We start from the raw sequence: 15,613 nt of genomic DNA, 5'->3' as shown, positions 1-15,613 counted from the left end.
TAACAAATATAAAGTAAGTAAAGGTAGTAATAACACAATGGCAATGGAACATACCTGTGAATCGTTATTGAGCATCGACGCATCCGAGCATTCACCAAACTCCTGGAAGGCTTGTGCTCGAAGGAGAGCCACTTCATTATCAGTCAGAGATACGTCATGCATACACTTGTGGTAGGTCAGAATCTTTTTTGAAGAGAAAAATGCATGACATATATCGCATACAAAATTATTGCGATAAAAGGAAGATCTTGTGAATTTTAAACATATTTCTTTATCGGAATCATTCACTATTTCCTGGTTAATGTCATGTTTGTATATTGTACCTGCATCGCACGGCATTGCGGCTTGAATCGTAGGAATTTCGTGTGCTCCGCGCTGAAAAAAATGAAGAGAAAGTTTCTTGAATTACTTTCTTATGAATATTGTCATAAATATTGTAAATTCTAAAAATAACATATATACCTTCGAGCCTACCTATCTTGAATGATCAACTTAGCTTTCTTAATAGCCCATTGCTATATCCTATATGATGGTTCATTTACGATATACAACATTAATTATATGTATGTATTTGGATATAGGTATGTATAAAAAGTAGGTATCATGTAAGAATATAATTGAATATTAATTACATAACGAATAACTTTAAAGACTGATATCATAGATAGGTAGTATATCTCATTAGTTAACTCCATCAATTCCCAATACGTTACCATTGTTCCCAGAGCGGACGATTTTACACCTCTTGAGTGTAGTATTTTTATTGTTTATAAATTAATTATGATTATACAACAGAACATCGATAAATATAACCATTACCTTTCAGGAAAAATATAAATTTAATATTGAAATTGTCCTATCTCTATTATGTTGATAGATTTTTAATAGCACAGATTTTCAATACGCCATAATAAATCAAATTATATACATAATTTTTACATCTAGGCTAGGTACAACGAAATAATCAGTTTAATAATTCTGCAGAGATAAAAAACGGAATTTTAGCTATTTGAATATGTATTATAAACTATTAGCAACATTAGGATGTCAGGATTAAAAAGTGATGGACAATTTAATTCTTATCAGGGTTTCCATTGAATATGGACAAACAAGATAGTTGTATACAATTATACATAGTTTGCAGATACAAATTATTTCCAAAGCGCCATAAAATAAATGCATTTTATAATCCATTCCATGTCTTGTTTTTTCCCTAATTTAATAATTTAAATGGTTTTACAACAAATAGTGTTAACCTACGGTAAATCAAGCAGTTGCATAATTGCCAAAATGTCAATCGAGATTATTGCAGTGGGCTTTAGGTGCTACGGATTAGTGTTGATTAAATTTATCATTCGTAATGCCGAATCCTTTTAGGAAGCGATTTTCATTTTTGAAGATATCATTAAAATGTGTAAATATCTGTCTTCAATCCCAAAATACAGATAAATTGAGGTATTTACGCCGAAATATCTCAATTTATGTATTTACACCGAATGACCAACATGCAGTGATTACATTATGCAATTTTATACCTGTACTCCATATATAAAAATGCATTATTTTCAAAATAACGGTATTTGAAAAAAAATGAAAGTATGTATTATACCTTGATGATTTCGCTTAAAAATTGTTTTTCTTTTAAATATTAAATATTTAAAAGTATATAAGTATATGTATTTCGTTTAAAATTTAATTAATAAATAGATTCCACAAACATTAATGTTTCATATTTTCTGTTTTGTCACTGTTCTGTTTTGTCATATTGGTCACCGTCGTGTTCACACAGAGAATGGTTTGATTTGAATAGATGAGTTACATGATAAATAATACACTAGCATTAACACATCTTCTACAATAATGTAATGCATAGATCAATGCTACATATTTTTTGGAAATCGATATTACCACCGGTTTTTCTGTGAAGACTAGTCTGACTTTGACAGCTGATGACTAACAGGAATGTATATTATTTATAAATACTTGACACTGATAGTTCATAATATTTGGTTTGAGATTTTTTTATAATTCAATTTGTAAAGAGAAAGGGCGACTCAATATGTCAAGCAATCTGGGATCTGATTTTGACAGCTGAACAGTGGACCACTCGTTGCTTGTGCAAAAAGATATGCTCAGGCTTCATTATTCTAAAGATGGCGCTGATGAAAACACTTTTTAAATATCTATAAGCCAGATATCAAAATACAGTTTTTAAGAAAGAATGTCGGTCCACGGTCCCAAGACCGGAATTACACGAAAAAAATATCCCGACATGACTTAACCTAAAAACAATATTCATTTATGATTTTCGTTATGACAAATATTTCGTAATTGTCATTTTATCGATATATTATTGCGCTACCTATAAACTAAGTCTCTATGCCATCGTGGGTGCCATGGAGCAGTGTTTATATTTTATACATTTAAAATAAAAATGTATCCGACAATTAAATTTGTGTCCTCGTAGACAACGAGCTGTAGCAGATTCATGATACCTACCATTGCCAATTGAAGAGGAAAGCCGATACATTCACAACTGGTCCTACCTTTCCGCCCCTCCCGTTGTCTATGTATGACCTGCCATTCTCTATAGAGTTCTCATACTGACGCGTCTGTCGTGTTCACTTGTCTGAGTATTCTTAGATTCAGATTTCTTTCAGATTATTTTAACATATCTTGGAGACCTTGGAGTTCATCTGATTTAGTGGTTATGTGTTGTGATTAATTGGAAGTGACGATCAAAGTAAGTAAAATTCTTCTGTGTATAATAATATTATAATCAGCGCTCGAAATGGAAAATTTTACGAACCGGAGCGCTCGATAATTTTATGAAAATATTAACGTTGTTATCTAATTGTATATGGATATTATAAAAATAAGTCTGTTAGATTTTTTATTATATGACATATAGCTCAGGCGGTCAAATTAATATTTCCACGAGACGGAGCGATAATTTTGGAGATTTTATGAACCGGAACGGCGCTCGCGTGCGTTCCGGTCCATTTCGAGCCCTGATTATAATACACTAGGACGTTTGTTAATGTGACAGTCGATTCTAAACGACAATTACTATTAACTTATTTATACTCTTCAGTCATTATAGAATACCAAACTCTGCTTGCAAGTACGTTATCAATAAATTGTATGGCAGTGGACCACTCGTTGCTTGTGAAAAAAGTTATGCTCAGGCTTTATTAATCTAAAGATGGCGGTGTACATACTCATCTCAAGTTAACATTTCATTCAATGTGCTGCTGTTTTAGAGACAAATGTATTATTAAATTAATTTTAGATACTGGCAAAAATGATTAATTGTCGGAAATCGCGTCCTCGTAAAATATCTGTCAATTCGTTCAAATCCAACCATCCGACTTCGTTTATTTGGTTTGAAATGCTATGAAACGTATTTACAAAAAAACGGGTGGATGTGCCTGGTGCTCCGCTAACATTATCTGTCAGTCGCCATTTTGGAATTCAGCTATCTTTTTGTCATCGAATTATAATACGCGGTCCAAGACATTCTAGTATTTCGGCAAAAATTTTAGGACATGTTGAAAATGTAAGTTTATTGTTTGTCACATAAACATAACGGAGAATTCGAGAAATTCCGATGCCCTGCTTTATTCAAACACCTCTTACAACCGAAAAATGCTAACACAGGCCGCCGTCATTAACTGTCACGTTAGTTTTTTAGAGTATACAACGCAAGACTACGACCATAGACTAATATCGCACACTGAGATCTTATATTATTTATATTATATAGATTATATTTACTACGTCCCTCGCGTCACGTTATTACGATTTGCTGTGATTGCAGTACGAACATTTCAGAAGGCAACTTGCGTTGTAATTCTTAAAAAATGACGTGTGACAGTTAATGGCGTCGCCCGACGACGTACACCAATACATTATGACCCCCTAACCAAACCGGCGAATTCTATTCCATTTTTCAAAATTGTGGTATTTTTGACGTGGGTATACTTTTTTAATAGTACGCAGACCAAAATTTACTATAATTATAGTTCGGTTGACAGCACTGCACTCACTGACAGATGACAGCGAACGGTGGCGGAGAACTAGTAAAACAACCCAAAAAAACGAACCAACGTCTACATACGTACTACAATTATTAATAATTTATATGCAGAAACTAACCTCAAAAATGCACGTGGCTTCATCTCTACATTATTCAATGATAATATTAATGTTATTTATGTGTAACTATGATTCGGTCAGATAAACCCTTTTATATTATTACCTACCTATATTAAAACTTAACTCACATTAATTCATACGATTGCAATACATTGTTAGATATCGAGGGTATACTGACAGAAAGCATTAAGTCATTAATCTTAAAGTAATCTTTTTTGCGAACATAAGAACAACTCCAACACATCTTTAATAAATTTATGTTTTGCTCTTTGAGACGAAGCCATTCTAATAAATTCTTCAAATGGTTTAATGCATTGTTTTACTAATCACTAATGACAGATGAATTAAAATTTCAAAGGTAAAGCATATGCCCTATGGTGAGATCTTGACAAAATTTGTACTGACAGAATGCATCACGTCACACTTAATGCATAATATGCCATGTTACAAGTCCTGTATTTTGTACACACAGAACGCATTATAGGTCATATCATGCTTTCTGTCAGTATAAAAAAATAACAATATGACTTAATGCGGTTTCTATTTTCTCACCAGTATATCCTATGACTAAGTGCGTTTTACCAGAACGTAGATCGTAAATTGTATGCATTTTGACATTTAAAACAGAAACACAGCAAAAACGCACTTAATGCGTTCTGCAAGTATAACCTCGTCCTCGATATTATCCTTTGATATCGGCATTGGTATCACAATGAATATGAAAAGGTTTATCTATGATCAATGACAACTCTATCGTCACGACTAATTTGTTATGCTTAGGTCTACAAAACTGTTCAGAAAACAGGCACAAATCGGTAAATAAAAAAAAAGTAAGAATCAATTAAAAGTGATAGTACGAATTATTATATTTTAAAACTAACCTCAAAATTGACATCGACTGCATTTTCTTGCTTTATAATATGAATTTTCGCATCTGGACTGTCACCACACGAATTTTGGCCATTTGTATTAGCTTCGAGTTCAGCTGGTTCACGTTTTATATCCGTTTTACGTCTTCAATTAAAACAAAAACAAAATCAATGCGTCAAAGTTCTTAAACCACGTGCCGGTGTACCGTGAGCAGTATAATGTTATTATGGAATATTATATTAGTCTATGGCCATGAGGTATAAGGATGGGGCAATAACTAGGGCCGTCGAAAAAGTAACGATCATTTTTGTTACTGTCCAATCATTCAATACTTTTCCCTAGAGTTGGAATATTCAAATGCTGAATAGCAATTATTATACCTACAATGCTTTAAAATATTAATTTAAATTAGGTATTGTTTGGAATAAAAGACTCATGTATAAGATAGGTATTATGAAAATAATATAATGTATTTTATTTTAAATAATAATAATATGTTCTAGTCTTTACTATATTTAATTTATTTGTCACAGTTAGTACCTAGGTACACGAAATAAAAAATTTAACGAACCGGAGCGCTCGTTAATTTTCTGAAAATATTAACAATATAGTTAGGTATATAATATATTTATGCGTTTTATAAAAATAAGTGTGTTTGATTTTTTGTTATAATAAGGCCATTTTAATTCAAACGATAAAATTATTTTTCCACGAGACAGAACAACAATGTTGCCGAATACGCGACCCGAAACGGCGTTCTGGCCCATTTTTGATTTGTCATCGATTTATTGACAATGACGACTTATTTGACATTATTGATTTAGAATCTTCTCCAGGAAACACAAAATTAATAGGAATTTGAATAGGTACCTAACTGGTGTGGAGTAATAGGCTACTGATCTCGATTGTGGAGGAATACGAGATAAACTTAAACACGTGTCAAGATTACGTCATTCTAAGTCATAATAATGATCTCTTGTAAATTCCTAAGCGGACTTTCATTTATTATTGTTTTCTTTCTATTTGCTCTAAATTTTCCGCTAAATGAGCGCCCTCCTCCTCAGTCCTAAATATTTTGTTTGGTTTTTCACTTAAGCATCCTTTTTTGGCACGCCGACCGGTGGAGATTGATTATATGGTAAGTTCTAGTATAGTTAGCCAATGACATATTAAATGGACGACTCACTTCATACCCGGCGCGCACGAGAAATTGTGCATGAAAGTCATTCACAGATGTAAAGGTAGATGTCAGTTGACCATATGACGTTCCGTTTCCATTATGCGATACAAGCTTCGAGAATTTATAGTAATATAACCTTTATTGTAATGGCGTATTAGTGTCATGACTCATTGCGTTAGAAACAGATTCTCGGTTACTTACGACTTCTCGGAGATTAGATGCAAGTGAGCCCAGCGCATCACAGGCGACTGTCCAATGGTTTCTGTCATTCAATTGCATTGAATAAACATTCATCAATATCTTAAAATGGCATTTTATAAATAATAAATAATACTAACACATGAAAAGTGATATCCCATCTTTCTTGGAGTGTTTAGTAGATTTTTTTTACAATTTTTTACTAGGCACATTGGCATTTTGTAACACAATAATAACGGTGGAGTCGAAACCTGGCAGTCAGAAATTTTGTATGGGCAGACACAGCGGTGTCGCTAGACCGGTTGCAAGCAGAATGTTCATTTGAGCGTAGGACACCGATATTAAAATATGAATTTCGCCATCCGGCAGACCCGACACAAAGTGAGTGTCATTTTATTTTCTAGATGCTTCGTCCATATTAATGTCATTGTAGTTAGCGAATCCACGACCCATCAATCGTATTCATCACCCGTATTATTTCTTTATATGCTCTCCTTTCCCTAAAGAACCCCCTAATGCCGGCGCTCCATTGGCACGCAAGTCAGACGATTTACAGTATTGCGTGGAGCACCCCAGATCTGCGGACTTTTTAACCCGCAAACCAGGTTCGTTGGATTTCAAACATGTTTGAAATTTTACTCTCCGAGTTGCCAGATTTCGTCCGTCGATCACTATGCAAATACAATATAACATTAATATTATGATCATTCAGACCGGAAAAAAATCTGTAATTATTTTAAACATTTTCATTGATTAATTTGTTAATTTACACATTAAATGAGTGATTTGTCAATTATTTATATTTATGAAATTCATAAAAGAAGACGTAAAACTTGTGTTGTTTTCACTGCTATATTATTGTATGCAAGTCTACGTATAAATAACACAAAATTATAGGATTATCGGAAGATATTACGATCGACGCATCAACGATTATCAACGACAGAGCGACTTTTTTATTCGTTCGTTGATCAGTAGCAGAACATATACAAATCGGACGATTTATTGTCCTCGGACTTTCGGCTCGCCAATGGAGCGCTGGCATTAGAGTCTCGTATTTTAATAAATTAATTGTCAAAATTACTTTCAATGCTTTGTAACAAGATGTAACTCGAAAATTTAATTAAGCAATATATTATATTAGAACATTTAACACTAACTTACACTTTATGTAACATGCGTTTTTGGTGTCTTTTTAAGCATTTTTTAACATGAAAAAAAAGACCAAAAACGCACGTATTTTTAACATGAAAAAACATGCGTTTTTGGTGTTTTTTAGGCGTTGAAAAAAGGCCTTTAATTTTTTTTTTTGAATTTAAAATTTTTTAATTTCATTTTTATTGAAAGCCACTTTAATAATTTTCTTCGGCAGTCTATAAAGTCGCATGCGTTCTGCAGCTGTCATGGCTTTTTGAATTGGTAGAGAAACTCTTGCTTGAGGTTGAGATACATTTTCCTATTTTTTTCACAATCGATAGTGCCGGCAATTTTCCACGTTAATCTTCGGCGTCGCAAAAACTAGAATTTTTGGAGCGCCGCTGGTTAATTTTTTCACTTTAAAACATTTTTATCATTAAATAAATTATATAAAAGGTAACAATTATCACTGTGATTGCAAATGGCCGACAATGACTGTTATATTGGTATACCTCGATCACGCGGCAGCTGGCGTCATTTCCAGTTCCGTAATGTTGTCTCAATTAATTTTTTGCCTATTATCTATTATGGCTTGGTTCTCGCAGGATTTATTTGAATTTTATAAAACTAACCAACACTATCTGTAAATTGTAGTTTTATTTAAAAAAAAAAAAACAAATACGTACGTCTCACAAAGTTTAATGTGAACTATTTATGGCGCATCTTAACAGCCTACCTCCACCCTTCGCCACTGCATGATAATATACATAGGTAATGATATTAATCAACTCTTTGCATAGAAAATATGGCTGGAATTTTGGGAAAATAAGACCAAAAGCGGTTTCTCGTTCGCGTAAGGTTACTTATGAATAAAAGGTATTGATTATTAAGTTATAATATAGCGAATTCAAATAAACTCCAATGGTGTAAATGTCTCAAATATTAATATGAACATCTCACGATATATAAATGCCGAATAATGCTTATCATCTAAATTTTTCTTAATCATAAAAATATTATAATTTTCATAGGTAACGCAATATGTCGAGAAAATGACAGATAGGCACGGAATATAATAAAAACCCACGCCACCAGATGTTCAATTCAATTTTTATTCAATTACTGTGACTTACTGCGATGTTGTGAAATTAAATTTATTGTGTAACCACTTCAGTTGGCAACCGTTCGTAGGTAATATTTATATCAAACAATTGTCAATATCGCCGCGGCGAGCGGATAGCGGCTGCCAACTTAAAGTTCGGTGGTTCGAATTCACTCGTGGGCGCGTTTTTTTTCATGTGAAAATAAATGATTATTGGCGGTGAGCAGTATATTATATACATCTTTTATCTATGGGCGCATGCGGCCGCCATGACAGGACAGTATATAATTTCAAAAAAAGTATAACTTTAAAAATATTATTCTATCTATAAAATATCGAAAGTTATGCATGATTTTAATTGCATAATTTTAGATACTATTTTATAGATGAACGAGTATTTTTTGACTATTATTAATTGTGGTTTCGTTTCGCAGGGTTAATCCGGTAAAGGTAGTATTATTTCAATGAAAATAAATATGTATGACTGACAAAGTTTAGTGTGCACTATTTATGTCATGTTGTGAACGTCATAAACTTATAATTTGTAATGTCCACAATATGTTAAAAATAAAAAATAAATAAATGGCGGATCTTAAGAGCCATCCTCCATCTTTCGCCAATGCTTCGTACTTACTAGAATAGCAGAAAAATAGATTTATAATAATAAATCGGTTTTCAATAGAATGAATAAAATATATTTACTAATCACATGGTTCTAAACGTTAGGTATGATAACATTTATTTATGAACTTATGCATCCACCATGTCTCTTTTTGTGTTTCTTTAATTTCCTAAATACTATACACGAGTAATTACAGAGGTCGCACTTAAAGGGCTTTACAACAGAATGAGTCATCTTGTGTACATTCATGTCAATAGAGCTTGCACTACAATAAATACACTGGCTACATTTAAATTGCTTTTCACCAGTATGTGACATTTCGTGTATTTTCATGGTGTTAGATCGAATGCACAAGTAATTACTAGTTTCACATTCAAATTAATTTACACTCGAATGAATCATTTTGTGTCTTTTCAAGCTATCAGATCTACTGCAAGAGAATTTACACGTGCCGCATTCAAATTTCTTTACACCCGAATGAGTCATTTTGTGTCTTTTCATTAAAGAACATGTTATACACGAGTAATTACAAATTTCACATTTAAATGGCTTTTCACCGGTATGGGTCATTTTGTGTATTTTCATTTGATCAAATCGTATGCACGAGTAATTGCATTCAATACATTTAAATGACTTTTCACCAAAATGAGTCATTTTATGTTTCTTCAAAGCACCAGATGATATACATGAAAGATCACATTGATCACATTTAAATGGTTTTTCGCCAAAATGCGTCATTTTGTGTTTTTTCATCGCGCTAGATGTTACAAACGAGTAATCACATCGATCGCAAATAAATGGCTTTATACCAGAATGAATCATTTTGTGTGAGTTCATCCTACTAGATTGTGAGCATAAATAATCACACTGGTCACATTTAAATGGCTTTTTACCAGAATGAGTCATTTTGTGTGTTTTCAGATCACTTGATGTTATAGAGGAGTAATTACATTGGTCACATTTAAATCGCTTCTCACCGGAATGAGTCATATTGTGTATTTTCATCGAAAAAGATGCAGAGCACGAGTAATTACACTGATCACATTTAAATGGCCTTTCACCAGAATGAGTCATTTTGTGTCTTTTTAGATCACTAGATGTTATAGAGGAGTAATTACATTGATCACATTTAAATGGCTTCTCACCAGAATGAATCATATTGTGTATTTTTATGTAATGAGACCTTGCAGATGTGTAGCTACATTGATCACATTTAAATAGCCTTTTACCGGAATGAGTTATTTTGTGTTCTTTTGCCTTGTGAAGCTTTAGTAAATATAACGATGCAAAAAAATCAAAACAAATACAGCATACAAAATTCTTGCTATGAAAAGATCTTCTCTCTATTTTTATGACAGCTTCTAATAATAAATCTGGATATTTGGCGGTGGATTGTATTTGGTTACAATTAGCAGTGCGGCTGACGGCGTCTACACTAGTAATCGTTTCATATAGCCCCAATTCTTTTTTAATGTCTTGCTCGTCAATCTGTATTTCATCGTATGGCTCTTGTAGTTTTGATATTTTTCTTGACATTCCATGACTATCCGTATATGTCAAGGCAGAGATTGAAGGGGCCAACTGAAAACAATGGAGTACTGCATTCAATTTGATTCATATTCTAAATTAGCATTGTAAAAACATCTAATAATGTTGAGATGCATTACAGGGTGAAGTCTATAGGAATTTTCTATGTCTATGTCTATAGAATTTCATCATTTGAGAGGCTTAATGTAAGACACATTTACTGATGGTCTAGGATGATTTGGCGCAGGGACAATTGGGCACCACGCAATCGATTGAAATTCAAAAATAAATATACGTTCGTAAATTATATGATGCTTTTGCAACTGTGGATTTATTTGTTTAGCTAGAGTTACTAATCATAAACATTAATAATCAAAAAAACATCAGAAGCTTGATGCTAAGTACCTCCGCTACACGGAAGTACATTGGAACATGTATATGTCGAAATTGCATAGGTCTGGAATCGAACCCGGGCCGCCCGCGTGGCAAGCGAGACCACTACCACTGAACGACCGAATTGCATATCGGCTGTTGTTATATTTTATAAAATGTCATTTTGTATATTACAATATGTATTCACTTATTAACGTATATTAATTATTAATATTAACGTTTAAAATATAAATTAAATTCAATATTAAAATAAAATATAAAAAATATTTGTCGGAAGATGGATGGATTCGAACCCATGCGAATTTGAATCTTAGACCGTGAAAAATTATAATAAAATATTTCCAAGCGGTCACCCATCCAAGTTGTAGTCGCGCTCGATGTTGCTTAACATCGGTGATTGAATAACAAGCTTTAAGAGCGCCCTCTTAGGGTAAGCGAAACGATGACGCGAAAAATGTTGTTAAAATAGTTATAGTAACATCACAGTTGAATTTCTGCACACAATTTGCATCGTGGCCAGCAGTAAAAAATATACATGTTAATAATAAAATATACATGACGAAATAAGTATCCAGAGTTACTTCGCCAACAGATGGTATTTTGGTATTTGAAAAACAAGGCATTCTCTAGGAAAACAAAAACCACCATATATAAAACTCGCTGCACCCCGTTTTAACAAGGGGAAAACTAGGCACTCAGCAAACAGGATGCGATAAATATGGATATCATAGACGAGAGTTTTTAGAAGAATCTTTAGAGCTGTTCAAAATATGTAATTTTGGAGAATAAGGTATTATTAAAAGCTGTACACACTTTATGGGGGTGGAAAATTACGTGGCCAGATCGGCCATGTGCTTAGAATGCCGGAGGAGATATCAGCATATAGGGATATGTACGAGGGAAATAGAAGACTTGGACGAAGAAAACTAAGATGGCTGGAAGCATTACAGGAGATTGAATATTGCTCTGTCAAGCAACTAGAATGTCGGCGCTAGGTCTGCTAGATTAGAGGAAGTTTTTGAAGGAGCCCAAGGCCCGCGAACGGTTGAAGTGCTATAAATGATGATACCTAATCACCGTTTTCCACTTTAAAACCAGACATGCATGGGTGGTGCTGAATGAAGAATGAAGAGGGATAAGGCAGAGGCATACTTCGAAGCCAATATACCTAGAGGTCATTATTGAAAAAAACCCTAGAAAGCAAGACTCACCCACTGCTGATAAACAGGAATGAAAATCATCACAACGGTAATATTAAAAATAAGTACGAAGCAGATCGATTCATTATTATCAGACAATCAGAACCTCTGTGGGAACCAATAATCCAAGCCTCATCAGCATATAGGTCTGTGATATTATTGGAGCTGAACTCAATTTATTAAATATTCACCTACCTAGTCAGCAAGTATCTAATTATTGGAAACTCCAAAAAATAGCTGACCTCAATTATTATAATATTTGTTAATTGAGTCTATAATCGCGCCTCGGACTGAGCATTCTCCACCGCGTCTCATCTTGCATTGTTTAACTGTCGGAAATACTTTTATACAATTATTGTATATTATTTCTCCAGTAATAAAGTCGCAAATCCCAATCCACTCGAGCAAGAACTACCAGACTTCATCATCGACACTCGAATTCCAAACCTCTAAACGCTACGTAAATTTACAATCTATTTATGAGGAATACGTAGGACAACTAAAATATGGTGACCGTTGCCGTTTATGAATTCCCAGATGTTTTACTAAGTTCAAGTTATCATTTTCATTATTTAAAACAAATAAAACTTTATAAAGGATGTACCTGTTTTACCGGCATGCACTCCGAATATGAGCAACCAGCTTGCGAATCTTCATACTTGATTCGCCGCACCGTGTCTTCAACGAATTCGTTCGTGATAGCAACTTGTTTTGAATCAATCTCATATTTAACACGGGCCAAGTTCATTTCGGGGCTCTAAAAAGAGAAATTCATATGTACATAAGTTAAATTATGATGAACATTGCATTCGATACGAATAATAACGCTTTACATGGCTGGGACATGTATTCCAGATGCCGCCGGAGAGTATGAATCTTCGTACCCTTGTGGTACAGCCTCAAGGGTTCCGTCGCCGTGGCCGGATCTCTCTCACACGGCTGCGATACTATAAAAGTGATCTACGCGCTGCAGGTCTGGCATGGTGAGAGGCGCGAGAGTTGGCGATGTACCAAGGGAAGTGGCGCGAACTTGTGCTTGCCCTATGCGTTGTGGAGATAGGATGAAAGTAGAAGAATGTTCCAATCTTGTATACTATTGAGTCATTTTATGGAGGTTCTATTCTGTCGTCCAAATTACATATTGCTTGCCCTATGCGTTGTGGAGTGACAGGGTGAAAGTAGAAGAATGGTGCAATTTTGTATACTATTGAGTCATTTTATGAAGGTTTTATTCTGTCGTCCAAACTACGTAAACGCACATCAATTGGTTAAAAGTTAGTATTTACCGATATATCTTCTTTCATATGGATTGCTTCCACATGAATCTGATTGTAGCTAACTGACAATGTAAGGTTACATGAGACATAATCTATTAATTATACTTATACTATCAACATACTTATACCCCGTTTACAGTGCATGGTTTTACTGTTGTACGTAATTACTATCGCGGCAATGTCAAAAAAAATGCACGGGAAAATTGCAACATAGCATGCACGCAGCGAATTTTCTCGCGACAATTGCCTGCGCAGTAGAACAACAGTGGCGAACCTCGCGGTAAAAGAACGAATTACACCACGCAGACACATTTTGAGGTTAACAAATTTTCACGACTGTCAAATGTAGGTAGGGGAGAGTGGGTCACAGTGGATCACTTTTTTTCTCAAGTCTTACAATTCCGAATTTTATGGCCAAATAATTAATCTCTGAAATTAAATCATAATATGAGTATCTAATCTTCAAAGAAAAGGGCATTTATTGGCGAGTATTACCTAAACTTCCAAGATATAACCACTTTAAAAAAAAAATGGGAATGATCCACTGTGACCCGGGAATGGGTCACTTTGGATCAATACATGGGTGACAGTGAATCGACTAGGATACACTGGATCTATAAAAAAAATACAGTAAAAGACAACAATTTCCATATTATTACTCATTTATTTGTACTCTTAGATAAGTACATAGTCTTTTATTACATATTCAGAACAGTTTTGTAATTTAAAAAAATAATGTTAAGGTTTAATTTGCGATCAAAAATGAAATTAACGTAAATTTGTGTTGGAAAAATTAATGTCAAATGGATAGTTTGATACATATATTGTTTTCTCTTTGTGCCAGAAAACTTAGGTTTTGGTAAAATCATCAGTGCAACCGTGGCAATATCGGGCACATTTGGCTTAGTTTCTCATCCGTTCTTCAGTGTGAAGTCCGATACTACTGTCCAACAGCATCTTCTTGGCTACGTGCTAAAACTGTGAACTAACAAGCTCCTCCCACTTTTAACCGCACTCTGATTGAAGCGTCTTCCAGTTAGCCACGAGTTGTCCACGTGTTAAAACTGTGAACTAACAAGCTCCTCCCACTTTTAAACGCACTAGCGACTTCCGGTTATTGCCTAGATTTTCTTGTCGGACAGTAGTTTTCTTTACTCGATTGCGAGGCATTTTTACCTACGAAAAAAGAACAGATTAGCTTCATGGGTTACACTGGATCAGCGATCCACTGTGACCCAAAACGAAATGATTCACTGTGACCCATTGGCGGTTATGGTAAAAAAAATATAACAAAAAAAAACTATTTAACTCAAAGACAAAACAACATAGTCAACAACGGATTAAAGACATAACAAGCGTAAAACAAAATATAAACATTTACATTTTTTATTCACTTAGAGACAAAACAAATTTTAAAACCACGTGAAAAAATAGTTTTGTTACTTACCTACTGACCGGAGTGTGACAGCACATCTTCCCACTTTGATACCGCGTCAGCGACTAGTGCGGAGGAGAGGAGTATGGACGAACGGTAACCACGCGTTCGTTTGTTTGCGTAAGCGTTATACAAATTGAGTTATAGTGAATAATCCACTGTACCCCGTGATTCACTGTGACCCACTCTCCCCTACCATAAAATGACAACATCGCGCCTCGCTTACGCTTGAAGAATGAGATTGGCGAGGCAGTCGGCATTTTAACGCGTAAAAAGTTATAATAGCGATGGTTTAAAGTGCATACTATTGGTGAAAGTAAATCCATGCATGTGTACAGGCGCTATTAGTTTCCATCAGTAGAAAGCCCATATTATGCTCTATTGTCACACGCTTGGGCTTAGTTGCAAAGTCATAATATAGGTAGTCTTTTAGCTCGGCATTACTAATAAATACAGAAGAGAGGCTCGGGATATTATGACTAATAAGTAAATAATACATTATCATAAGCAGGTGT

The sequence above is a fragment of the Rhyacophila brunnea genome, unplaced genomic scaffold (assembly GCF_057557595.1).
Source record: "Rhyacophila brunnea isolate RB1 unplaced genomic scaffold, BYU_Rbru_1.0 scaffold_136, whole genome shotgun sequence".
Taxonomy (NCBI): domain Eukaryota; kingdom Metazoa; phylum Arthropoda; class Insecta; order Trichoptera; family Rhyacophilidae; genus Rhyacophila; species Rhyacophila brunnea.
This window is presented reverse-complemented; position numbering follows the sequence as displayed.